Source organism: Mustela nivalis, assembly GCF_964662115.1.
Source record: "Mustela nivalis genome assembly, chromosome: 5".
Classification (NCBI taxonomy): domain Eukaryota; kingdom Metazoa; phylum Chordata; class Mammalia; order Carnivora; family Mustelidae; genus Mustela; species Mustela nivalis.
In genome coordinates, this window is record NC_139024.1 from 5425699 (window position 1) to 5442444 (window position 16746).

Genomic DNA, 16746 nt, shown 5'->3' on the forward strand with positions numbered 1-16746 from the left:
CGATACTGACGCAGTAGAATGGAGAAGGATGCCGGTGATAAAGACAAAGCTGTCATAATCAATTAGCATTTAACTTTTTGTAAAGATCTGGGAGGCGATGGGTTCTTTAGATTTTAATGTGCAACTTCAAAGTAATTTTGTAAGCTATTTAAATGATGCTCCCTTTTTACAACTCTACATAATTTGATTATACAAACCATCCTCCAACCCTTGGATATGCAAATGCAGCATCAAAATGATTTTTTCCATATTTTGATAGAATTTGATGCTCGTGGCAGTGATGAGATGTGACACAGATCACAGCAGGGTTTCAGTAGCCTGTCCGTCAGGTACACTGAGGCCGGTCAGGTTAAATCAAGGCTTTTTGAGAATCACCCTTCACAGTAAAAATCTGGAAACCAAAGACAGGGCAGTGATTGATGGGAGTTTGGAGTCAAAAATGCCTTGCATCTAATCCCAGGGCCACGATGATGCTAAATCTGCGAATTAAACTCCCAGATCCTCAGTCTTCCCACCTGTAAAATGGGACTTATAAGTCATAGCTGACAGAAATGTTATAAAGGTTGGCAGTGAGAATGAAAACACCTGGTGGAACATGGAGGGGACCCTCATATGGCAGCCATCCTTGCTCTACGACTAAAACTAGGACCATTACTAACTTCCAAACTATTCCTTTGGCAAAGTTATTCTTCAAGCAGGCATCCAGTGATGTAGTGATGCTGAGATTATGCCAATGGCTTTGTCGTGATTTTAGAGGAGAGGGTACTTGGGGGCGCTTCCTCGAGGGGTCACCACCAGAACGGACAAGCCTAGAATGGCAGATTGTGCATTCACTCAACATTTCCTCAACTCTTCCTGTAGAGGAGATACTGTGCTGAGGGCTGACGAGTTAAGAATATGGGATCATCATTGACCGCTAGGAATTCAGTCTAATAAACTCCTAGAGGTCAACAGACTCCAAGACGTCAAGGGGTAGGGGAGACAGACAATTGCACAGCCGTGGAATAAGCACCAAACAGGGACGCAAATTTATAAGGTTCGGTTATCAGCAAAAGAGAGAGGACTTGCTTAGGGCAGTTCCAGAAGGCTTCGCGGTAGACCTGAGGTCTGGATTGAGGCACGAGAGAGGAGTGGGTTTGCCAACAGACAAGTCATGAAGCTCATTCCTGGAGAGCAGTGGTTATGGATCGGGTGTGATTTTCCTCCCGAGGGGGCATTTGGCAAGATCTCGAGACATTTTTGATGGGCATGACTTGGGGGTGTCAGCGTCCGCTGAAGCAGGGATGCTGCGATAGTGGACGGCAGACCCTCCCCCAGCAGAGGATCATCCAGCCCCAAATGTGAGTCGTGCCCAGGCTGGGCTGGGGGCACCAAGAGGGCGAGCACACGGGGGCAGGAGATCACACAGCGTGTCTGGGAAATTCCACGGACTCGGTATGGCCTCGTGCCTTTGCAGGAGAGGGAAAGGAGCCCGGACGGAGTCAAACTGTGACGAACCTTGTCGGCCATAACGGGCTGAGGTTTGCTCCTGTTTTTGTGCTCCTTATACTTCCCCTAAAGTAGCCCCAGTGTTACAGGACAACTAACTCAGTCTGCCATATCAGGAACCGACAGCCTGAGAGAGCCAAAGTTCTGTAGTATCTTCAATTTTCCTTCCCTTCCTAATTAAAATTTAAAAAAAAAAAACAAAAAACAATAAGGCGTTTTTCCGTACAAGTTGAAAGTCAGTGCTTTCAGTAGAACAGCACGTGTGTGTGTGTGTGTGTGTGTGTGTGTGTGTGATCCAGGATGAGATGCTTGAATGAGCCGGGCCGGGCCTGAAGAATTTCAAACGGGAAATGACAGAAGCTGACGTGGGAGTCTGGGTCCTGTGTCACACAGGGCTGCGTGAGAGCGGGCCAGCTCCGCAGCGCCGGCAGAACCGGCCTCCCCGGAGGACCGATTCTTGATCTGGTGGCCCGGAGCTCAGGGTCACAGCTGATTTTGAACCGTCCGCCAGCAGCACTGCCATGGAAGAAAGGAGCCCACTTCCTTCACAGAAAGACCAGGGGCTTCTAAAGGCTCTGGATCGGCCACTCATTAGCTGTGTGACCTGAAGAAAATCACTTCACCTCTCTGGTCTGGGGCGACAAGAGTTAGCTGGCCCAGAAGAGCTTGTAGGCTCCCAGCCTCACACTCCACACCGCCGGGCCTGAGGAAGCCTTTCTGCACAGCGGTGGGTTCTGGAAGTCAGCGGCTTTGGCTGGGCCCTGCACACCAACCACGGCACAGTTTTGGGGTTTGGGGAGGCCCAGTGGAAATTCAGCAGCAGTGAGTTTAATTTTCCACTTTCGTCATTTCATTCCTTCTGCGTCTTGAGAATTCTTTGGCTGTCAAGAGTCCCTTATTGTTATACAAATCTCCCGAATCCCTCTCAGCTGACCTCACAGGCCTCAGAGAACCCTTGAGTGCAGATTAAGGAGAATGAACTTGGGCGGACAGGACAGAGAGGCCTACGCGCGGCCCAAGAGCATGGATACTGTTAACGTTCCCGCAGAAATATTTACTCACCCGTTCATGTAGGTAACGCCCTTTCTCTCTGGGTCACACAGCATCACACACAACTAGAAATGGGTTGTCCCCACCTGCCCAAAGGGCCGTGGATGAACAAAAGGCACATACAGAGAACAAGGAGGGGCATGGGACTGAGTACCCTTTTCCTTGGTGGCCACAGGGCTCTGAAACGTCTTCCCAGACAGCCACGTGGTAGACCTGAGTCGGTTCTTACCGCCTCCCATCCATGCCCTCATCTGTGAACTAAGCAGCTGAAGTAGATGGTCCCGCACCTCTTTCTGCTCTAAACTTGTACGATTAGCGGGGTTGAGCCGTGGCTCGGTGCTGGCTCCACGGTAAAAACTAGGGAATGGAATTCTGGTTAGCAGGCGAACTTCCAATGAGGTGGCTGATGAGAGACTGAGGGCTGCTTTGTGGGCATCTCTGGGTTGACAGTGTGGCCGCTGCTCGATGAGTCATTGCTGAGGAAAAAGAATGGCTCCGAACTGAAAGTTGCCCCACGGAAGGGAGGAAAGCAGAGACCCATGGGTGGGAGAGGCCCAGAGGAGGAGCAAAGAGCCCGCGCAGGGGAACGCCAGCCCGGTCGGTGCCCCTTGGACCTCGGGCAGAAAATCCTGGTATGGTTTGGGAAGACAGAATTTGGGGGCTGCCCACTTGACTCACAAGAACTTGTAAACTTCTTCCTCTTTCATCCTTGTTTTACTGGAGTTATGTAAGAATGACGTAGTCATATCACAGGGTGATTTTCAAAGGCAGTCCACGTGACCTGCGTGTGCGGCTTTTGGGGCATTTGTATGTGGACAACCTCCTTCAGCATCACCTGCTTCCCCCGCCCCTTCGTCCATGGATCTGTCCCTTGGTTTGCCCGACAGCCCCCAAACTCACAGTAACCCTGAGGACGACCCCGGATCATCCATCCCTCTCATGGACAGAAAGCTAGTAGAGGCCTGTGTCGGGGGGCGAGTGGGAGCGGGAGGGAGATAGAGTAGGGGTGAGGCGGGCCCAGGTCAATGCAGAACCTGCCTCCAGGGCTGGGCTCCAACTGCACTGGTGGTCTGGAAGGATTCAGGAGGTCAGAGGCGTGTGACAGACTTTTTGTCATTTTGAGCATTCAAGACATGCATTTGTTGTATATGAACTATTCATAAATTGGCCCAATTGTGCATCTGTATTGATTGGGGCAGGGAATAGTTTCCCAGCAATAAACTTCAGGGGCATCATAAAACAGGCATTTTTGAGAATCGTCTTTGCCGAGATGCCAGAAGGCGTCTCACCTCCACGGGCTGTTCCTCCAGCCACTCCTGAGAACGAAGCCCACGGAGACCCCATGGCACACCCCAGCTCACTCACTCCTGGGCTGGAGCTGGGCCTGCTCCCCAGGGTGGGGGTACCCAGGAATAGGCCCCTGCATGGAGCCAGGAGCCCCAGTGTTGAGTCTGGGTGCCAAGGCCGGTCCTTAGGTCCCCGGCCAGGAGACTCCCATCTGACGGGAGTCTGGTGCCTCTGCCTCCGGCACCCCAGGCAGCCCTGGCTGTGATGGAGTTCTGGAAAACAGCAGCATTCAGTGAAGGCATCTGCTGTGGATTCCGAGTCAGTTCCAGAAGTTGGTCATTGGTTCTTGCATGAATTCTCTGAGCCACCCCAGTAACTGTTGAATATCTTTTTATCACTTAAGGTTGTTTGAATAAATAGAAGCTGAACTAACAGGAAAAATGAAACATACCCTTCTTGGGTTCCCCACTCCACCTGCTTATCAGGATCTACTAATTTACCTTCAGGCCCCATCAACTGGCAAATTGCTCTCCTCCTGCTGAAGCTGCCTGGGTCTTGCTCCCTGCGGATCGCCCCCCCCCTCCCCACCGGGCCAGTGTCAGGTGGCTTCGTCTCCGTGGCTCTGTGTCTGTCCCATAGCTCCTCAAGGGAGACACTGTCCCTCAAGCTTCAGAGTTAAGAGGGGACAAACAAAACCTGCCATTGGATTGGTCCGGACACCTTATATCTTATTATTTGTATCTTTTGTATCTTATTAGTCTTTGTATCTTATCTTTGTATCTTATTATTAGTATCTTATTACTTGGGCCAGACTCCACAGAGAACCCTGGGTGCCTCTCTCCCCTGAGCAGCCAGACCGATTGGCACAAAATCTAGTCGTAAACGGGCTGTTATGTAGCACGAGAAAGTTTAATTAGAAGAAAAACAACAAACATTCACCAGGAAGTGACAGGAAAGTTGCAGGCATTCCATGAAGCGCGATGAACATTCCCTCTGCCATTACCATCGGCAGTGTTGACCAATGGCACCCCCAAACACGTGTGTGCCCCCCGAAAAATAGGTTCCCATCCCAACCCCAGGAAGCTGTGAATGGCACCTTATTTGGGAAAAGGGGCTTTGCAGATGTGGTTAAATTAAGGATCTTGCGATGAGATCATGGTTTCCTAGGGTGGGCCCTGCATCCCGTGACAGGTGTCCTCACAAGAGACACTCGGAGGAGGGACCGAGAGAAGAGGAGGAGGTCACACGGGGATGGGGGCAAGGCAGAGAAGAGGTGCTCAGTTAGAACCCCTGAGGGGGCATAGCCCTGCTGACACCACGACTGGACTTCCGCCCTCCAGAACAGTGAGAAACGAGATTTCTGGGGTCCTTTGTCATGGTAGCCCCGGAGCCTACGACGTCAGGACTGTGGCTCGCCGGTGGCGCTCTGATCCCGGGAGCGGTTTCCAGCAGGTTTCTGCTCCGTTGTCACATCCAGTGCACAACCACCGTGTCCCCTACCTTCTCTACAGGAAGGGTAGGGGTGCAGAAGCCGCCTGTGTGCTGGGGGGCCACACGTCCGGGTCCCCTCCCTCGGCGCACGTTCCAGAGTTGCCAATGACATCTAAGGTCTCCTCAGTCACTATGACTATTTCAGTGTTTCACTGGTACAGAGACCATGACCCACACGACTTCCAGCAAAAAGCAAGAGGAACGAATTCTGCAGATGATTGGACCCCAAGGGCCAGAAGTGCAGTCAGGGCCGAGGGAGGGCCGAGAGCAGAGACTGGGTTTTTTCCGGTTCTTTTCATTTCTCTCTCTGTACCAGCTGCGTAGTCATCAGTTCTGGCTCCCCGGGCGGCCTCCGCTGGGTCGAGGCAGCGGTAGGGAGTGGGTACCTCTAAGTCCAATTCCAGGTTCTTGGGAGAGAGAGAAGTGAGCTGGGAGAGACCCCTGGCTAAGGCCAAGGGGGCAGAATCAGGCAGTCAAAGGAGCGAAGGCGGCCCGCTGTGCGGTGTGGAGGGGCTCTCCGAGAAGGGGTCTGCGGTTTAGGGCCACACGCCAGGGGTCCCTCTGTCCTCAGCCTCTGCACACGCCCAAGGCTGAGCCTGTGCACACGCTCTCCGTCTCCTCTCCCGGGGGCCCTTCCCCGCCCTTCTTTCCAGCTGTCCCCCACGGGGCCCTGCAGGCCATCCTCTTGTCGAAACCCTCTGTGCTTCCAACACCCCCACTCGGGACTGAGCCTCGTTTAGGAAGGGCCTCCCCCGCGCGTTTGCTAAGGTGCACTCCTTCCTGCCGCACCGGCCGATCGCCTCCATCTTTGTCCCTGCAGACGCGGCTACCGATGGGGACAACGCCGGACTGCCGAGCCCCCGCTCCACCCCAGGGGTGGGGTTCCAGCTCAGGATGATTACTAAGCACACACGCCGGAGACTCACCTTCGGGCCCTCCAGGGGCTCACCAAGGAGGTCAGGGCTCAGGGGCTGCCTCGGCTGAGCAGAGGTCACGGACACGGACGGTCTCGGATGGCGACCCTCCAGAAAACAGTGTCTGTTTCTGGGTACAGATGTATGTGTGTAGCTAAGGCTGCAGCACCAAAATTAATATCCAATTTCTGAAGAAGTGAGAGAAGGAAAAACAGTAAACAGGGAAATGGAAAACACGGTGCCTCCGGCCATTCAGGTGGGACTTCTGCATCTCCCGCTTCTGCCGCGGCCGCTCCACGGTCTGCTGGCCCTGCATAATGGAATTTGAAAGTGCCTCCCAAGCAAAGGGCAGAGCACCCTGTTAGGTCTGAAAATGAATAATGATGAACCCCAGGCTTAGTCCTGGTTGGATAAGGATAAATAAAATTAAAATTGGGAAATTTGTTTTAAATGGGCTGTTAATTGCTGTTGAGCTTTAAATATTTGAGTTTATTAATTTCTCCCTCACCCTCTGAATCATATTTCAGCAACATTCCCCTGTTATTAGGCTATTAAATCAGACATATCAAAAAGGAAGCATTTATTTATATCTTCAGAGACATGTACATCTAATTAAGACCGTGTTACTGTGCATATTTTATATCAGGCAAATGCTGTCTGTGATCTCAGCCTCATCAGCTCTGAAGGGCCTTCATGAGTGTTCGGAAGATATGCCTGGAGTTGGAGAAGGAAGACATCCTGTAAGATTTCTTAAGAAACTTCACCTAGGAAGAAGTGGCTGTTCCGACAGTAGAAAGCCCCTTCTTAAAGAATCCAAGACGGCAACCTCCAGAAAACGAGAGACGTGAAAGCTGGCTGCACTGCCAAAATGTTCCTGTGTTAATAAAAAGAGTGAAACTGGCTAACATTTAGAGAATGCCTCCTGAATGCCACAAATCACAAATTCTTTTTTTTTTTTTTTAAGATTTTATTTATTTGACAGAGATCACAAGTAGGCAGAGAGGCAGGTGGGGGCGGGGCGAGCAGGCTCCCTGCTGAGCAGAGAGCCTGATGTGGGACTCGATCCCAGGACCCCAAGATCATGACCTGAGCTGAAGCAGAGGCTTAACCCACTGAGTCACCCAGGCACCCCGAATGCCACAAATTCTTAATGAATGTTCATTACCTCATGCAGTGCTCCCAACAGTGCAAGGAGGGAGAGAATATCTTTATCCCCATTTTACAGAGGAGCAAAACAGAGGCTTAAGAAGATTCACTGATTTGCCTCCAGAGGAAGAGTAGGACTAAAATGAGGGCCTGCCTGAACTGGAGCCCAGGCTTTTTCCACTTGGACTCTTTTCGGAGTCGAGAAGAGTTCATTCATTCTAGAACTTTCTCAGCCAAGGTGATATCATCCCTCCCCCCAACAAGAAAATTGGTTCTTGGGGAGCAAAAGTCACATTATTTTTATGTTTAAAGCACTACATATAGTATGTAAATTGATAAACAGTATTTCTGTGAGAGTAAAACTTCTCAGGTGAGGACGTTTAGGAAGACATGTCTGAAAGGTCATCTTAGGGAGAAGTCAATGAAAAAGGTTGAGAAATACTATTTTATAGCAACTGCTGGAAAATGCCCCCCACGTTATGCCCGTCTTTGTGTGCGATGATAACACACTGCAGGCCTGTTGCTATTGCTTTCTCTTTGCAACTCAGATAAACTGGACATGAACCAACTCTGTGACCCCCTGCGATGGCAGAGCCCAAACACCAGGGTCCCACGGCAAATTCCATTCTGCTGAGTTTCTTATCTGAACTTGCATCATAAACAATAAAGTCCCGTTTCCAAAGGACAATCAAGTTCTCCATGTGAAGCCATTCCAGATCCTGGAATGATTAATTCACACATTGGGGGCCCAAGATTCCTGATTCTTTCCCCACCCACCCCCCAACATCATACAGGAAACTTCTGGACAAGGTGTGAGTTTGGGTCATATTGGAAAAACTCAAGATTGAATCATGGGTCTACACCTTCAAAGCACCTCTGTATTCTCACTGGTAAACCCAGATTCTTACTATACCGTGAGCATTTTACCCTGGACTCCTACTGTCTAATATGGAGACCATGAGTCACATGTGGCTACTTAAAATTAAATTCATTAAAATGAAATAAAATGTGGTCTAGTTCCTTAGCCACACTAGCCACAATGCAGTGCTCAGTAGCCACACAAGGTTACCAACTGGACAATATAGGTAAGGAACGTTTCTTTTCTTTAAAGATTTTATTTATTTTATATATAGGAAGAGCACAAGCAGGGGGAGTGGCAGGCAAAGGGAGAGGGAGAAACAGGCTGAGCAAGGAGCCCAATGGGGGTTCAATCCCAGGACCCCAGGATCATGACCTGGGCTGAAGGCAGCCGCTTAATGGACTGAGCCACCCAGGTGCCTGATACGGAACCATTCTATCACCACGGAAAATTCTACTGGAGACTGTAATACCAAGAAGACATGAAACTGGTTGGCAAGGGGCGGTTACTTTTCATTTAACAACTGTTTAGTAACAAGCCCCCTTTGTGGAGGCCCTCACCTGAGCACAAGAAAAGACCTATAATTGAACCAAAGTTCCTACATTCGAGAAAGAGATTATTTGTGTTATTTTTACTGTTATTATTCATTTTTGTGATTTCCTAGTGATTGGGCAAGAGTGTGGTGTCTAAAAACATTAGTAAGGGTGCAGAGCACCACGACTTTGAATCGGAGCAGAGTGATGAGTAAATCTACTTTTATTCTCTCTGAGACTTACTTTCCTCCTCTGTGAAATGGGTATGGTAATAATTTCACAGGCTTGTTTGGAAGATTAAAAAGGAAATGGATGAAGAGGGTGTAACACAGTGTCTAGCACAGTAGGTATTCAACAAACGGTGGTTTTCCTTGTTAAGATAAAAACCTGGTCTGGTTTGTTTGAATCTAGTTTGTTCATATAATACGGTATTTCCTCTGTTGTGTGGGGATTTATCGGTTTGTTATTAAGGATATGTTTCAGGATATTTCTAGAGGCTACCCGGGAAAATAATATGGAAGTCATGCTTAAGGTGCCACTGGAATCCATTCTTTAGTGCACATTTCATGATCCATTGGCCACATAACAATGACAGCATTCTTGTTGGGCTCCGTTGCTGTTACGACAGAACATAACCTTGAAGAGGTTCTAGAAAAGATAGTTGAATTCACGTGCCATAAAGGTAAGGAAAGTAAAAGGCTGGGAAGTGATGTGCCCAAGGTCACAGCTCTGCAGAGGCAAATGGACTAGAACTTGGGTCTCTAACCATCAGATCGCCTTCCATCTCTGGCAGCTGCTCCACCTCCCCAGAGAAAGTTACTACCAACACCTGACCATCCGGCAGACAACGAAGTGGGTGTTCACTCAAGTTAACACAGCATTTGAAGCCTGGAGTGCACTCAAGTTTTGCCGTGGCACCCGCAGCAGACCCGGTGCTGCCGGCCCAGGAAGAAGTTTCCCTTCCCTCGTCCTAGGTGCTGCTTTGTGCATTTCGTCATCTCCCCGATGAAGCCCAAGAAGTCTCTTTCTGAAACTACAAGCCTTGGAGGGGAGGCCCCTTCCCCTCCTTGGGTTTAGGTGTTGAGTGCTAAGGATCATCTGTAAGATGAGCCCGACTTACTCCTTTCTTCTGGTTCCTGCATGGAGAAGAATCTTGTGCTTCCCCCATTTTAAGAGACACATTCAAATGCAGATAGAAAAAATTAACGCTGAAGAGAAATTGCACATACAGATCCTTGGACACAAAGCAGGGGCTGTAACAACCCTCGGCCAGGACTGAACTTGCTGACCAGAGAGGGAGGAGTTTTACAAAAGTGATCGATTTCACTGGATGGGAGTCAGGTTGTGAATCAAGAAGGCTTATTATTATTATTATTTTTTTTTTTAAGAAAGGACTTTTTCTTTTTTTCTTGCCCTCCAGCACCCAAAATATTTTTATATTCCCATTAGCAAGCCCAGAGAATGAAAATTACAGTGGACTGTGGATTATTCCTGGGCCACCTGGATGCTTCCGCCTCCTGCCCCCAAGGTGGGTCTCCATCCAGTTACACAGTTCAGGCAACGAGGGAGGTGGGCTCCTCAGGTCCCTGTCTCCCTGACTTCCCCTCAGGCAGCGAGAGGGTGGGGGAGAGGAACTGAGCAGAGAGAGGGCGCTTCTCTGAGGAACTTGTCCAGAAGGCGATGCATCAGCATTTCAAGGGCAAATGACACAGGAAGAGGAGCTCAGTCACCAAGCAGCTGGATTACTAATGCGCGTGAACTTGGGGTAGCTGTATGTGCTTGATTTTTCCGTAAAAAATGTTTCTAGAGAATTAAACAACTGAGTGTGTGAGAGGCAGCAAGGTCGTTTTGCCTCCACGAGACGAGTGCGCAGTTACAGATCCGTGGCATTGTAGAAGGGATCAGATTGCGCGTGGGTTTTTTTAAGGAGTTTGGTGAGTCTTCATGACACGATCGATTTTGTAACAGAAAACTTGGCCTTCGGTTGGATGCTGATTGAGATCATCGCGAAGTACTCGTATTTCCTTTGGAATCTTACGGCATTGGGCGCATACAAAAATGTCCCAACAGGAAGAGGAGGGAAGAGCAGGAAGTGTATGGATGCTTAGATAAGTACGGAAACTGTCACAAACAGCGTCCTGTCCTGTCCCCTCTGCACCCACGGAGCGAGCGAGCAATCACAAGCCCTGTACATGCGGCGTTGACTACCTCGAAGCCTCAGCACCTTTCCCGGCCGGGGCTTTTCTCTGCGACAGGCCCGGCACTCGGGATGTTCTGCAAGGACTACGCAAAAATGGGGACTGGTTTCAGTTTGGGTAAAGGTAACATGACTGAATCTGAAATTGCCTCTGTGAGTGTCCTGGCTATTTGGGGATTAGAATAACGAAAGAATAGAATTTCTTGCCCATCTGTGAAGAGCTTTAAGTTAGAGTTAACTCGGAGGATCCCTGGGAGTAGATGGCACGATCCAGTGGGGGAGCAAGCAGGCTCTCGTCCCCTGCCGTGTCTCTGGGGGCCTGGCGCCCTCCGCGGCCTGGCCAGCCTGTGAGCAGGAGCGCCTGACCTTTGACAGTGTGGTCTGTCGCGTTTCTTCCCTCTCTTCGCTCTTGGCTTGTTCTGCGGCTCAGCCCCACTCATTTTGGCTCCATAACTCAGCTCCCAGTTTTCCAATAGTTACTTTAATTTATGACATGGTTTGGACACACTCATTGGCCATGACCTTGGCCCTCAGCCCAGAATATTATTTTCAGCATCTATCCTCTTGCTCTCCCACTGCAACCACGGGCAGGGGCTGCTCCATGCCATCACGGCCCCACCGCGCAGGCCCGAGGGACAAAGGCCAGGGCGAACCTCATGCAGTTTCCACCCCCAGCTCCCAATCAGGTAAGAGGTCCACATGGGGTGGGCGGGAGCATGGAGTTGGCTAAATTTGCTGCCGTGTGTCCTACTTTTACAGCGACAAACCAATACTTTTCTTCAGGCAGCACCAAAGGTCGTCACACTCATCTATAAAGAAACTTGGCACTCACTCAGGTTTTACCTTTGGGGAGACAGAACAGCTACGGGTGGCGCCTGGAGAAGCAGCACAATAAAGCTACGTCATTGAGACTTGCCAACGGTTATGCTCCGAGCACACAGTCACCCAGCTACGGAAGTTCTCCTCAAGAGGGAGGGAGAACAGGGTAAGATCTCTCCCAGAGCACCGAGTTCAACCTGGGCCTGAAGGATAGGATGGATAGACCCCACGAATGGGCGGTAGAAAATGAGAGGCGCACATTGTAGGTAGATGGTCCCACATGAGCCACCCAGAGAAGCTAGCGGCACACTGACATCACGGAAGAATGGGCTGGAAGTCCCCACCGCAGAGCCACGGATAACTGCGTACGACGGGCACAGGCATCGCCCAACGGAACGAGTCCCGTAGCTGACATGAACCACCAAGGAGATGCGTTCAGGGATGGAAAAGCTCTACAAAGAGACCTAAAAGGTGTAGGAAGGACATTGAAAGCAGTGCAGTTCCCAAGAGTTTCTCTTTGTGTTGTTACTTTGCTGCTGCTCATTCAGGTGATACTCTAAAACACGGTCAACTAGGTGTACACAATGGATAATGTATCTTGTAATTTACATTTTTTCTAATTGAAAAAATTTCAGGAATAGCCCCAAGTAAATTGCGTGCCTGATTTAACAGGAGAGGAATAAAATTTTAACTATGAAAAAACTCTGAAATGGTGCTGTTTCCTAACGAAATAGAACTAGAGAATGCTTCTGATGCTCGGTTGTGTACTTTCTGGAGATGGGTTAGCGGCCAGACGAAAGGCACAGCGAGAACTAGAATCCGTTAGTCTACCTCTTACTGGGTTAGCACTTTAGACTTCTGAAGGCACTTCTGAATCGATTCTAATTCACTCCTCATACCAACTGCAGAACGCAGGAGGACACGGTTTTGTTCATCACCCGACAGAAAGCTTCACCCATGAGCCTAACGTAGCCTTCTCCAGAGAGAAGCGGAAAGGCCCGGGCTCAGGCCAACCTTCTGACATTTGTGAGCAGTTACTGCTTTGACTGCTTCTGAGAGTGCCACCTCCTTTCTGGGAGTGCCACCTCTCTCCTCAGGGAAAACTGCTTCTCTTTCCTCCAACCACCTGGTCCAAACGGGGGTTCAGGACACGATCCCAGCCAGGGCCCCTGATCTAACCTGGGGCCGCCAGGGTCTTTTCAGGGACTTTTCAACTGCGATCAGGCTTGGGATGAGGAGGTGGGCAATTTAGTCAAGTTTTAATCTTTCTTCTTGGGGCAAAATTATGAGATGTGTGGGGCGGGCTGGGGGGCAGGAGTTGTTGGTGGCTGTGTGTCCTGGGCACGTGTAGGACGTTTAAGAAAAAGAAAAACAATATGCAGTGAGAGAAGAGAAAGTCTTCCTAGCATTCAAATTTCTGGTCCCAGTGGTTTTTGAGACTTCTGTTGCTTCTTTTCCATGGTTACTTGAAACTTTCAATAGACTTTTTTTTTTTTTTTTTTTTTTTTGCTTCAACTATTTCAAGTTGAGTTCATGTCCCTTAAAAAAAACAAAGAAGTCCTAACTAATACATCTCTCCTCAGTGGGACACTGCAATGTCACCTCTATCCCCTGTGAACCTTTCATAATCTACTTTTGTAAAAGAAGAAATAAGGCTCAGTACAATTAAGTAAGTTGCTCCAAATCTTATGTTGGGTTATTGCCATAATTACGTCACTCGCCAGTACATGTTATTAGGACCCTATACATGTCATCAATGAAGTTTCACATACACTGTCTGCTTTGATTTCAATGGCAAGTTCTTGAAACAGATTGGAAGAGCACTGTGGATCCCAACTTTACAGGAGAAAGTTGACATTCATGATGGTGGGTGATGTCCCTGCTCTCAATCAGTAAGTGATGGGACGGGGCCTGAACCCATGTCTTCTGACATAATGTCCAATTCTCCTTCTAACCACCCCTCACTGTATGTCTGAACATAACATACAACATGCACAGACATGCCTGCATGAAAAGGTTCATTTCAATTGAAAACTAAAATCAAATACAGCGAAATAACTGTCCTTCTTTGTATTATTTTTACAAATTGTTTTAAGCTATCGCTGCCCATAATTATTTGTGCCAAGACATTGGTTTAGGATCCACCTAGCTCTTCGGTAGATCTAACTGGGATAAAATATTTTCTGTTATCTTGAGACTTGATAAAATATAAATAGCTTGACTTTGTCTCTCTTGGTTTTGATACCTAATGAAATGTGAAAAAGCAAGATGACACATAAAAGAAAAGCAAAAGATAACTAATTTAGAGATTAACTTTGGAAAAGCTCCAAAATTAGATCATGTAATTAGTTCACAGTTTAGAAGCCTTTGGTGGAATTAGATTTATGCAAACAAATTCCATTCACATAGTTTAGGAAGACTGAATGATTTTATAGATGAATCAGGCTTAAAATTGAGGATTACATAAGACTTATTCCTTGTTCTCTCTTTTATATCAACGGGTTATAACAATCAAGAAAATCTGAGAGTGGGCACTGAATTGTTCACTGGAAAAACGGATGGTGGCACTGACATGGCGGAAAGAAGTCTACGACGAACCTCCATTATAGTGAGTCTTTAAAAGGCATAAACATTTCTTGAAGGCAAGTAGCCCAGGTTGGTGGGCTCCAGTCGTGATCTGCTCTGGTTCTCGCGTCTCTGCGCCGTCCCGTACAGGGGGACGTGAGTAAGGGGCGAAGCTGGATCATCGGTTTTGGAGTTGCATTTTTGTTGGTTCAGGAAATCTGACACATAAAGCAGTCAAAGGCGAACTGCTGCCATTGTATGGATCAGGGACAGAGAAACAGAAGCCCAGGCCTCTGTGATAGCCACCAGCCACCTGAAGCATTTGTGACCGATCTTAGCTGCATGTGACCGAGTGCTCCAACACCGATCACAGTCCCGTGATCGGAACTTAACACATTCCTTAACGGGAGTTCTTCCCCAGAGGATGAGAATTCAGATTTAAGACTCCTCCACGGAGATAACGACTAACCACTAAACAAACCAGGCAACCGAGTAAGTAAACTCACCCATTACTAAAAAGTAAATGTTTTCCCTTTTCACTGAACTGACTGGTTGGTTGTCATTATGGGCAAAAATGTTTATTTCATTGTGCGAATACTTCTCAGACAGCTCTTCGCTGTTTACAAACCAGCTTTTTTTGGAACGAGTCAGTGCGTGTCTACACTGTCAGAGGAAAGGGTAGACAGGTCAGGGGAGTCTCGTGCTTGTCACCCGGCCAGTAAACTTTTTCATTCACTTTGGACTTAGGCTCAGCTGTGAACCATGTGTCTCAGTGCAGGGTAGTGACAGTTTTGGGCTGGAACAATGTCATGATGTGGACGGCCAGCGTCTCTCCCAGCTTCCATGAAAACAGCTGGGGCTGGTCGGCCTGTTCCTGGCATGTTGAAGAACTGTGTCAACATTCTGAAACAAGCAGTATTTCTAAACTTTGCAATGAGTTGGGCGAAGGTTTCAAGGATCAAATATTTGACAATGTTTGAGAAACACAAATTATGAGATAAACCCTTGAGGGAAAATGACACTGAATGTAAAACTGGCATTTTTAACATTTTATATAGACAATCTCATGTGCTCCTTGCTGTTTTAGTACAGATTCAGGTCAGTTCTGGTTTGAGAACGCTTTTCTGTTTGCAGGAAACCTGACGGTAATGAAGTTGCTCTAGGAAACGCAGAGGTTAGATGAGAGAGGAGGTCTACAAGTTGTTGAAGAGTGTAAATGCTAAGTGTTGCCTATATTTGCTGTGAAGTTGGTTAGATCTAAAAAGACAAGTGAGAGGTTATACACCATTTTCAGAAATATACATATTTTTATTTGAAATAATTAAAAATTTTCAATTTTGTCTACATTTCTCAAAACATGACCATTTCACTGACCTCTGCATGTTTTATTTTAATGTCAGGACAGACACTATCTTTTTTTTTTTTTTTTAAGACTTTATTTATTTATTTGACAAAGAGAGTGCAAGCACGCAGAGTGGCAGGCAGAGAGAGAGAGAGGGAGAAGTAGGCTCTCCACTGAGCAGGGAGCCCAATGCAGTGCTCCATCCCAGGACTCTGGGATCATGATCCAAGTCAAAGGCAGAAGCTTAACCAACTGAGCCACCCAGGAGGCCCAGGACAGACACGGTCTTAAGAGTACTGGCACATAGCGTTTCCATACACTCTTGGAATCTGTGCATTTCTGTGACACTGGAGTAGTTTCCATGAAGTTCCCAGAGGGGACACTCAATCAATGAGACACCAAGCAATTTGTTGGCAGGGGACTAACTTTCTTCCTTAATAAATTTTGCTTCTTATTATATAATTATTTCATGCTTATTATAGAAATACAGCTAAGAAAAAAAAATAAAATGCAATTTCTTTCTTCTAAATCCTCATTAGAAATAATAATGTTGTTATATCTTTGCCCATCTATGATTTATATAAAATAAGTTGTCAGAAGTGATATTATAGCCTAAAGGCACACAAATCCTAAATTCTATGATATATGTTAACAAATTATCTTGCACAAAGCTCCTATCAACTTATAGTATTACCATGAGTATATGAGAATATCAGTTTATTTGCTTTGTTTATGGCGGATTTTATGATTAAGACATATTTTAGAAATTTAGTGGTAAAAAGGTAATTTCCATTTTCCCAAACTTCTACACTGTACATAGTTTTTCTTCAGCTTCCTCTACCCCGCAAGCTGTCACCTTTATGTGCTAGTCTCCCCTTCCCCCGAAAAGATATCTTGGATTCCCAGGGAACGCGGTTCTCCACGTTCTAGTACATTCTAGTAAGTTCCTCTACAGAAACACTGTTGCAAAGGCCTGAACTTTTCCTCCCTTAGTGTATTCTGTGTTTTTTGTTTTGTTTTGTTTTTGAGAGGCAGGGAGGGGTAGAGGGAACAAG

General features: G+C 47.6%; 1 long non-coding RNA gene across 2 annotated transcripts in view; it reads right to left on the reverse strand.

Annotated features, from left to right (window-relative positions):
* LOC309864874 overlaps window positions 1-16746 on the reverse strand; it is a 53715-nt gene that overhangs the window by 25746 nt on the left and 11223 nt on the right. The window lies entirely within an intron of this gene.